Below are 8,292 nucleotides of genomic sequence, written 5' to 3'. Positions count from 1 at the left end.
TAAAAAAGGTCGGAAATATTTAATTGCTTTGAAAACAGCATAAGCTTGTTTCTCCATATTTGAATAATTCAACTCAGCTCCTTGCAAATTGGAACTGAAAAAAGCAATTGGGGCTTCTGCCTTTTCTTGATTTACTTGAGTGAGTATCACAGCATATTATCTATCCGAGGAAAATGTATGCAAAATAAAAGGATCGGAAAAATTTGGAGTTGTTAAATATGGAGCATTAATAATTGCTTGTTTGATCAGATTGAATGCCTCATGTTCGTCTTGGCCCCATATAAAGTTTGCGTTCTTTTTAATCATTGCTTGTAAAGGAGACATGATTCTTGAAAATTCTGGAACAAATCTATTTACAAAGTTAATCTGGCCAAGGAAAGATTGCATGGATTTCTTGTTGTGAGGTAGGGGTACTGTGGAAATTTCCTTGATTCTGTCAGGATCAATGTGAATTCCAAATTTTGACACTATGAATCCAAGAAGTTTTCCTTCACTTAATGTGAAAAAGGATTTTTTCGGGTTAAGTGAAATCCCATACCTCAAACAATGTTGGAAGAATTGTTTTAAATCTCTGAGATGGTTGTTTCGCTTCTTGGAATACACAGTTATATCATCCAAATAGATTACCACTGATTTATTAACTAACCCCTTGAATGCGATGTCCATGGCTCTCTGAAATGTGGCACCCGCGTTAATCAATCCAAATGGCATCTTTTGATAGGTGTATGTGCAACATTTAGTTATGAATGTAGTTTTTAATTGATCATGAGGATGTACCAACACTTGATTGTATCCTGAGAATCCATCCAAGAATGACATTAATTCTGAGCCCACAACTGCCTGCAGTATTTGTTCCATGGGGGGCAAAGGAAAATTATCCTTTTGGCAGGCCTTCTTAAGATTTCGAAAGTCAATGCAGATTCTAATATCTCCATTTTTCTTTCTGACAGGTACCATATTATAGACCCATTTAGAATGTCTAACGAGAAAAATTATTTTGGCTTTCAAAAACTTATTGAGTTTAGTTTTGATCTAGTTTTGTAAATTGGGATGGATCTTTCTCAACTTTTGTTGGACAGTTTTTTCATTATCGATCGTTGGGATAGTATGCTGGATGATGGAGGTGTCGTATGTTTTGAGTTCATCGTAATTCCAAGCAAAGAGAATTTTGTATTGTCTCAAGAGACAGATATATGCTAATTTTTCATCAGGAGCTAGGCCAAGGCCTAGGTTGATATTCTGCGGTTTGTCATCAGTTCCTAGATTTACTAATTCATAATTCAAAGTTGAACTTTGGAGTTTTGAATTGGTGGATATTTTGAATCGATCTTTCAAATCATAAAGGTCTTCTAACTTGACTACTGATTTAGGTATAACATTGTTAGTACTATCCTGTTGCAATTTTTGGTCATGTTGGTCTTCGTCAATTATTTGATTGGTGTAGGATCCTTCAGATGTGAGGAAACTCACGATATCGAGATCGTCGTTGAAAATCCTCCAATTGGTAATGTTATCAGGAATAGATGGTCTAAAAATTAACTCAATTGAAAATCGTTCGGGGTTAAAATCTTCTGAAGGAATGAGCTTGGAAGCTACGTTGGCTAAGAGGTCTGCGCTAGCATTCTAGAGTCTAGGAATTGATGAAATATTAAATGCTATAAAGTTTTCAGTCAGATCTTGAACTAAAGATTGGTAATGTTTTAAATGACCTGATAAACAGTGTATAGTATTACGTACCTGTCTGATTACAATTTCAGAATCTCCGAAAACTTGCAGGTATTTGACGTCTAATCCGATTGCTTTGTATAACCCTTGGATTGACACATCGTATTCTGCTGTATTGTTGGTGCACTCAAATTTGAGTCTGCAAATTATCATAGTTTTATCTCCCTCTGGATTTATTAATACACATTCTGCTCCTGCCCCTTCGTTAGACTTAGAACCATCAAAAAATAATTTCCAAAACAAAGATTTATTTACAGGATTATCTATAAAATTAATACATTTAGAACTATCTGTTTGAGAGAAATTTTCTACTTGAGATAAAACAAAATGTTCCAAGTAAGGTGAAGTATGAGCATTAAAATTTCCTAGGAAAGAATCTATTGAATAGTTGCCTATGATGTTAGAATTATATGCTACTGGTTCATTTACTCCCTCGAGTTCTGTTACTATATATTTCTGATGTTGTTCGCGCTCAACTTTTATTTGATTTGGTTTACGATTATAAGGGAGCCACATGTGGGACCAGTCAGTTGCAAAATATCCATGAAGTTTTTTTGACCAATCTCTACTAAGGATTAAGCCATAAAACTCCGGAATATCAGCAACTAAAATGTCAATAACTTGACATACCTTTGGGTTGGATGACAGCCTTATGGTAACCTGATTTAATTTGCCAATCACTTCGACTTGCCATCGATATAATTGGACTATGCGCACAGTGGATTTTTGGGGTTGAACTTTCAATTTTGTACATATTGATCTTGGTAAAATATTCGATGAAGCTCCAGAATCCACTAAGAAATTATGCACGTTTTTATTAAAAACTTCATAAGTAAGGAGAAATGGGGCAGTATGAGATCTTGATCTTCCTCCAATTAAGGCGATATCATTTGGATCAACCTTATTCATCGTATTAGTTGGAGGTGGTCTTCCCATGTCATGGGAAGCTTCTGAGATTACAGCGGTTGGTAAAGGTGCAACTGGTACAACATGTAATTCTTTCAAAAGTACCTTTTGCTGGTGTTTTAACTTGCTCAATTCAAAAAAAATTAATATTGGCCCTAGTCTTTTTCATGTCTTCTATGATATTATACTCCATTTCATCCGAAATGATTAGCATTTTAGATGGAGTTAATGTGTCTGTTTGGACTGGGCTGGTTTGAGTTGCTTTCGGTGATGTTTTCTTGGCTGCGACTTTATCCTTAGTCATCAAGCTTGCGCTCTTTGGCTTAGGTGTAGGTTGAGGAGGATCAAGTTGATTTCTATTGCAAGTACTAACCGGGAATGCCTCTTGATCCTCTTCATCTGGGAGGATGAAATCCCACATACCTTGTAACTCCACAACTTCTTCTTCATCGGTATGTTCTTGAGTAGTGATTTCCTCTTCTTCTCCTTCTGATTCAGCACTTGTAATTGCGTTAGGGGGTTTGGAATCAGTTGAAGGATTACTTTTAAAATGCCTGTATGGATTTTTAGAAGCAGTTTCTGCCACTTGTTTCTTAATGTTAACCATCTCGTTGGACATGGTCTTCAAAGCTTTTTGTAATCCTTCTAAATCGAATGGATCTTTCGATTATTTTTCCTTGGGATCTTCTTTGAAAGAAACCTTCTTAGATTTTCGTTCTTCTATGGCGTTTTTCTTTTCTAGGGCCATAATACATTTCTCTACTGCTATTTCTTCTTTCATATTTTCAACTAAGGTTGTTTTGTTAGCCCTATCAACAAAGATTGCTAAGTTTGACGGTAAAGCAGTAATGTACCATTCACTTCGCACTTCTTCGCTAGGCTGGGAAGCAGTAGGAATTTTGTTTAAGATTTTATTGAAACGTAAATTGAAATCTTTGATAGGTTCTCTTGACTCGACCTTAAGGTTAGACAAGTCGTTGATCAGTGTCGTCGTAGACCTGTCATCACCGAACTTGGTCAGGAACTGTTCTTGGAAGATGTCCCAACTAGTAATAGATCCAGATGGTAATGCGAAATACCATGATCCACCAACTTCCCAGGGTCGTGACTTGGTCATATTATCTCTATTTGACATGCATGATACCCCATTGGAAATATCTCTCCAAGGACTACGACGAAAAAGATGATTTTTTGAAAAAATCGTTAACAGTAAATTGCCAAAAAAAACGTCGTTTAGGGCTTCAAAACAACTCCAAAAGTTTAGGACTTGAAAAACTGCTAAAAATAGTAAATTGTGCTATAATTAAGAAAACTGAAAAACTGAAAGAAACAATGGTGGGGGTCCAAGTGGAATTGATTGGTTGGCACCAATATCCACCTGGATCAACATATCCCACATCCTTTCATATAACCAGCTAACTAACATGATAACTATGAACTAGCACAGTGCTAGCTAGCAACTATCGTGCTTAGCTCTTCACAGATATTAAAAACTAGAATAAAGGTAAGCCACTCACAAGAAAATGAAAACAAAATAAAAAGGTACTTTTCATTTCAGTATATTTTTTCGCTTAAGTATAACTTGTTAATAAGATATTTATAAAGGAATAAATTTTTTATTTTTCTTTTTTTTCAAATAAATTAAAATATTAATATTAAAAAATTATTAAATATTATTGTTGAGTAATCTTGAAAATATTTACTATACTATCCTTAAATGATATTTTGTTAGGCACCACCATCACAAAGACGAAATATGAAGGAGAAACATTGAATGCATATATTATTCACATGATATACATTTTATAATACATTCGAGTGACCGTTGCATTCCATATTCCAAGGTCTCTTGGACTCCCTTTGACTACTCACATTCCACACCAACCCTTAGAGGATTAAGTTTCCAACATCCCCCTCTTAATCCAAAGGGGTATGTATGAGTCCAAAATGTTCAAAAATATGGATGGGAGCACTAGGCTAAATGTTCTCACTAAAATGTTGGCATAAGGTGGTGGTTTAAGGATGACCACCAACACTAGAATGCTTAGTGCAGTTCCCGAAACTCTTCCAAATCTGCAAAGAAGTTGAAGCCTTGTGCTAGAGGAAGTGCTCCTAATGATTTGAAGAGGGATATCTTCAACTTGGAAAAGGGAGGTATGAAACCTGCATAAAAAGAGATAACCTCAACTTGAAAAGGGAGGTCTCAACCTACAGTGGTTTAAGGATGACTGCCAACTCTAGAATTCTTAATGCAATTCCTAAAACTCTTCTAGAAATGACAAGAAGCTGAAGTCTTTTTCTAGAGCAATTGTCCCCAATTCTTTGAGGAGGAAGAATCTTAACCTCAAAAAGGAGGTCTCGACCTCGCATAGATAGTTTAAGGCTGACCACCAACCAAGGGCATGCTCAGTGGAATCTTTGTCTCTGGCTACAACTCTGAATCTGGTATGGCAGGTTATGGCTCAGGCTCGCCTGATGTGGCTTTGAAGATTTTAAACGACCATAACTTACCCCCCTGTCAGATACAAGGAGAGAAGATGAAGATATCTCAACTACAAGACTTTTCAATATTCAAGAACAAATCTTGTTGTATGAGAAAAATATCTTCTTGGTCGTTGAAGCCCATTACCAAGAAGCGAACCATCCAAGATGAATCTTTGTTCTTGCAGGAGGCTTGTTTTTGAAGAATCTGTGTGACGAATGAGTATGTTAACCACAATGCTTGCACGAATGAAGATCTAAACAATGATCTCCCATATGGCCAACTCAGTCACAATTTTGACATATAACATTCTGTTGTTGTTATGGAAGAGGAGAAGAATATGGAATAGCTGAAGGTGAACTGTCATGAAGGAATCTAAAACTCTGAAACTAGATGGGCTTTGAGTAATCTGGAATATGAAAGGACAAGCTCTTCCCAAGGAGTAATCTAGGATAAGCTCTTCCCAAGGTCTGATGCATGGCTTGGGAAGTGCAGATTGAACTTTTGCATTTGCATGTAACTCTAATGCTGCATTGGGCACTGGATCTAAATCGACTGTAACATTATTGACTTGATGACTTTCTCGTTGTTGATGGCTGTCTGTCTCAATGTTTTGAACAAAAATAGGTTTAGAATGATGACTCAATTGTTGTAATTCTTCTCATTGAAGCTGAGATTCAAGCTCTAAAAAATCTATCTTTTCCTGCGCATTCTAGGGACATGTTTTAATATCACAAAGAGTATTTTTGTTGATTTCCACCATCTCATAAATAGTTGAATGAGTGAGAATATTTAATAACTCTAATACATCACCAATCAAAGCCATTTAGAACAGAAGTATTAGTTGACAATCGCAATGATTACAAAGATTTTCCTATCTCCACTGCAATCAGAACTTTACTCTCTCTTTAGCATAAAATATATCGTTATGACACTTGTATAACATGCAACAAACTAATCCAATTAAATCTCAATAAACATACCAATTCAACACGGTGTATGCCAATGTTTGCAACTTCACAATGCAGAGAAGGGATATTTAACCATAGGTTGCTTCAACATGGAGCTTTAAGATTGTTCAATGGTCCAACTTAATGCACCAATGTTGCTTCAACACTCAATGCACTAAGGAACGACACAATAACTAGGATGCTAATGCGTTCTCCTAGTGAAAATACTTCTATGTCGCTTCTTACTGCATATACATATTCAGACACACAAAAATATCTTGTTCATGAAGTTCCAAATCCTCCCCAATCTGCATCTAAGATAGTGCATCATGGGTCATATTTGTTGTCATAAACCTATAGTAGAGGGTAAACATAAGTTGTAGAGGATCAACTCTGAGATCTCATGAATGAAAATAATGTTACAAAAGAAATGCATGTAGTAGAAGGTAAGTCGCAATGTTCTCAAGTATGCAAGAGTCACACTACTTTTTTTTTTGCCTGTGCATTGTAGTGGTTCTACAACATCAAACGACAAACTCTCTGGGATTTTCACTAGAAACATTTGGTCACAAATAATCAAAGAAGAGTAACCTCCAAATGTGGGAGACCTAACTACATAAATGTTGTTATATGTTCAAACAACCTTCTCGTAGTATTGTTTTGATCTTTGCTACAAGAACTACAATGTTGGCAACAAAAAATTCTCCGTCCAGTCAAGTGGATGAAAAAGTACTAAATACAGGTGAGTCTATAAAAGTGGTGGAAGGTGAAGGAGTTACAGATGCAAAAGGAGAACTTTCAAAGGAAAAGGATGGTAACTGGCTGTTTATAAATTCAAAGCGCATGAGAGAAGAATAGGTTCAAAATGCATTGAAATTATTTTTTATCTCACCCAAAAGTACGTGGACCCCTAGTTCAAACATTGCAGCATACAATGGCTCCACTAATTACAACACCATAAACACCATTGGTTCAACCAACCCGTTTTCACTATACACATATAATTATTGTTGTAGGATTTCTCATTGCAACGGGTTTTGGTGTCGGTGCCAGTGTGTTGTTCAAGAATGCAGTTATTCCAAAATTGAAATCTTTGATACGAGAAGTAACTTCTTAAGTTGATGAAACTAAGTGGAAGAAGGCTTTAGAGCCAAGTCCAGCTATAAAAGATGCAATTGTTGAAAAAGTTGTTTCTATGGCAACATCTGAGGTAGCTAATGTTAGTCGAGAACTGTTTAAATCAAGAATTGAAGATAGGAAATATTTTGAGGGCCTCCTGCTATACGTGGAAGAAAAAATTGAGGAAATGAATTCAATGAAGACTTCTCTTCAGTAATGACACTTTGGGAGTCATTTCAACCATAAAGCAAGTAGATTGGAGAGGAATTTATGAATCAAATTCCAAGAACGTTAAAGTGGATGCTAATGTGTGAATTGTTGATTACGGGTTAGTGAGGCCTTCATCTGCACCTACAAGTGTTGAGCCTAGTCTATGGAATCATGGAGGGAGAAACCCAACATTGATAAGCTTCATTCAGATAAAAACATTTTTCTTCTTCAAAGATAAAAAATGAGCAATATTAATAATCACCCACTAGACAACCTTAGGACATCAATGCGAATGTAATAAATGCAATGTTGGGCATTAAAAGGATGTGAAAGTATTAACTACAATTTGCATTGACGATGGGAATTCAATCTGGGTTTCGATTGAATAATGAGTAAAGATGGAAGTCAGATGTTTGCTTTCCCTCCAATGTCAATCCTTCAAAAACCAGGTTTTCCTTCAACATCTATCCCTCAAATTCATTTCACGAAGGTGTTTGATTAATTGGTCCATCAGGATTCCATGTAAATCCATATGCAGATGACAAATTAACATTTAGTGCACAATGGTGAAATTGCACCTATTCAAGAATTGAGGGAGATATTCCAGGAATCTCAGGATCCATTATGGTCTGGAGAATGTTGAGAAGTCATTTTCTTATTTTTCACATTCTAAAGCCACTCCTTTCAGGAGAGGTGGTCAAAATTGGTCGAAGTTTCGATGAGCACCAAGCAAAGGGCCTACCAGAACAAAATAGCTAATAGGGGCCACTTTTGAATTAATTTTCAGAAAACTAAGCAACATGGGTGCAAGAAAACACCAGAGAATAGTGCAGAAAGCGTTGAGGAGATTCTAGGCCTGACAAGGATAGATAAACGGTTACAGATACAATGGGCACATAA

At 36.2% G+C, this 8,292-nt stretch overlaps 1 pseudogene; it reads left to right on the top strand.

Moving 5' to 3' along the window:
- Positions 1-6,747: 6,747 nt before the first annotated feature.
- On the top strand, positions 6,748-7,637 carry LOC149256298 (peroxisomal membrane protein PEX14-like; annotated as a pseudogene).
- The last annotated feature ends 655 nt before the right edge of the window (positions 7,638-8,292 follow it).

Source organism: Pinus tabuliformis, chromosome 7 (genome assembly GCF_031772625.1).
Source record: "Pinus tabuliformis cultivar Carrire ecotype Pingquan chromosome 7, CPIR1, whole genome shotgun sequence".
NCBI classification, from domain to species: domain Eukaryota; kingdom Viridiplantae; phylum Streptophyta; class Pinopsida; order Pinales; family Pinaceae; genus Pinus; species Pinus tabuliformis.
Note: the sequence above shows the minus strand (reverse complement) of the source record. Positions and strands in the feature narration are given on the sequence as shown.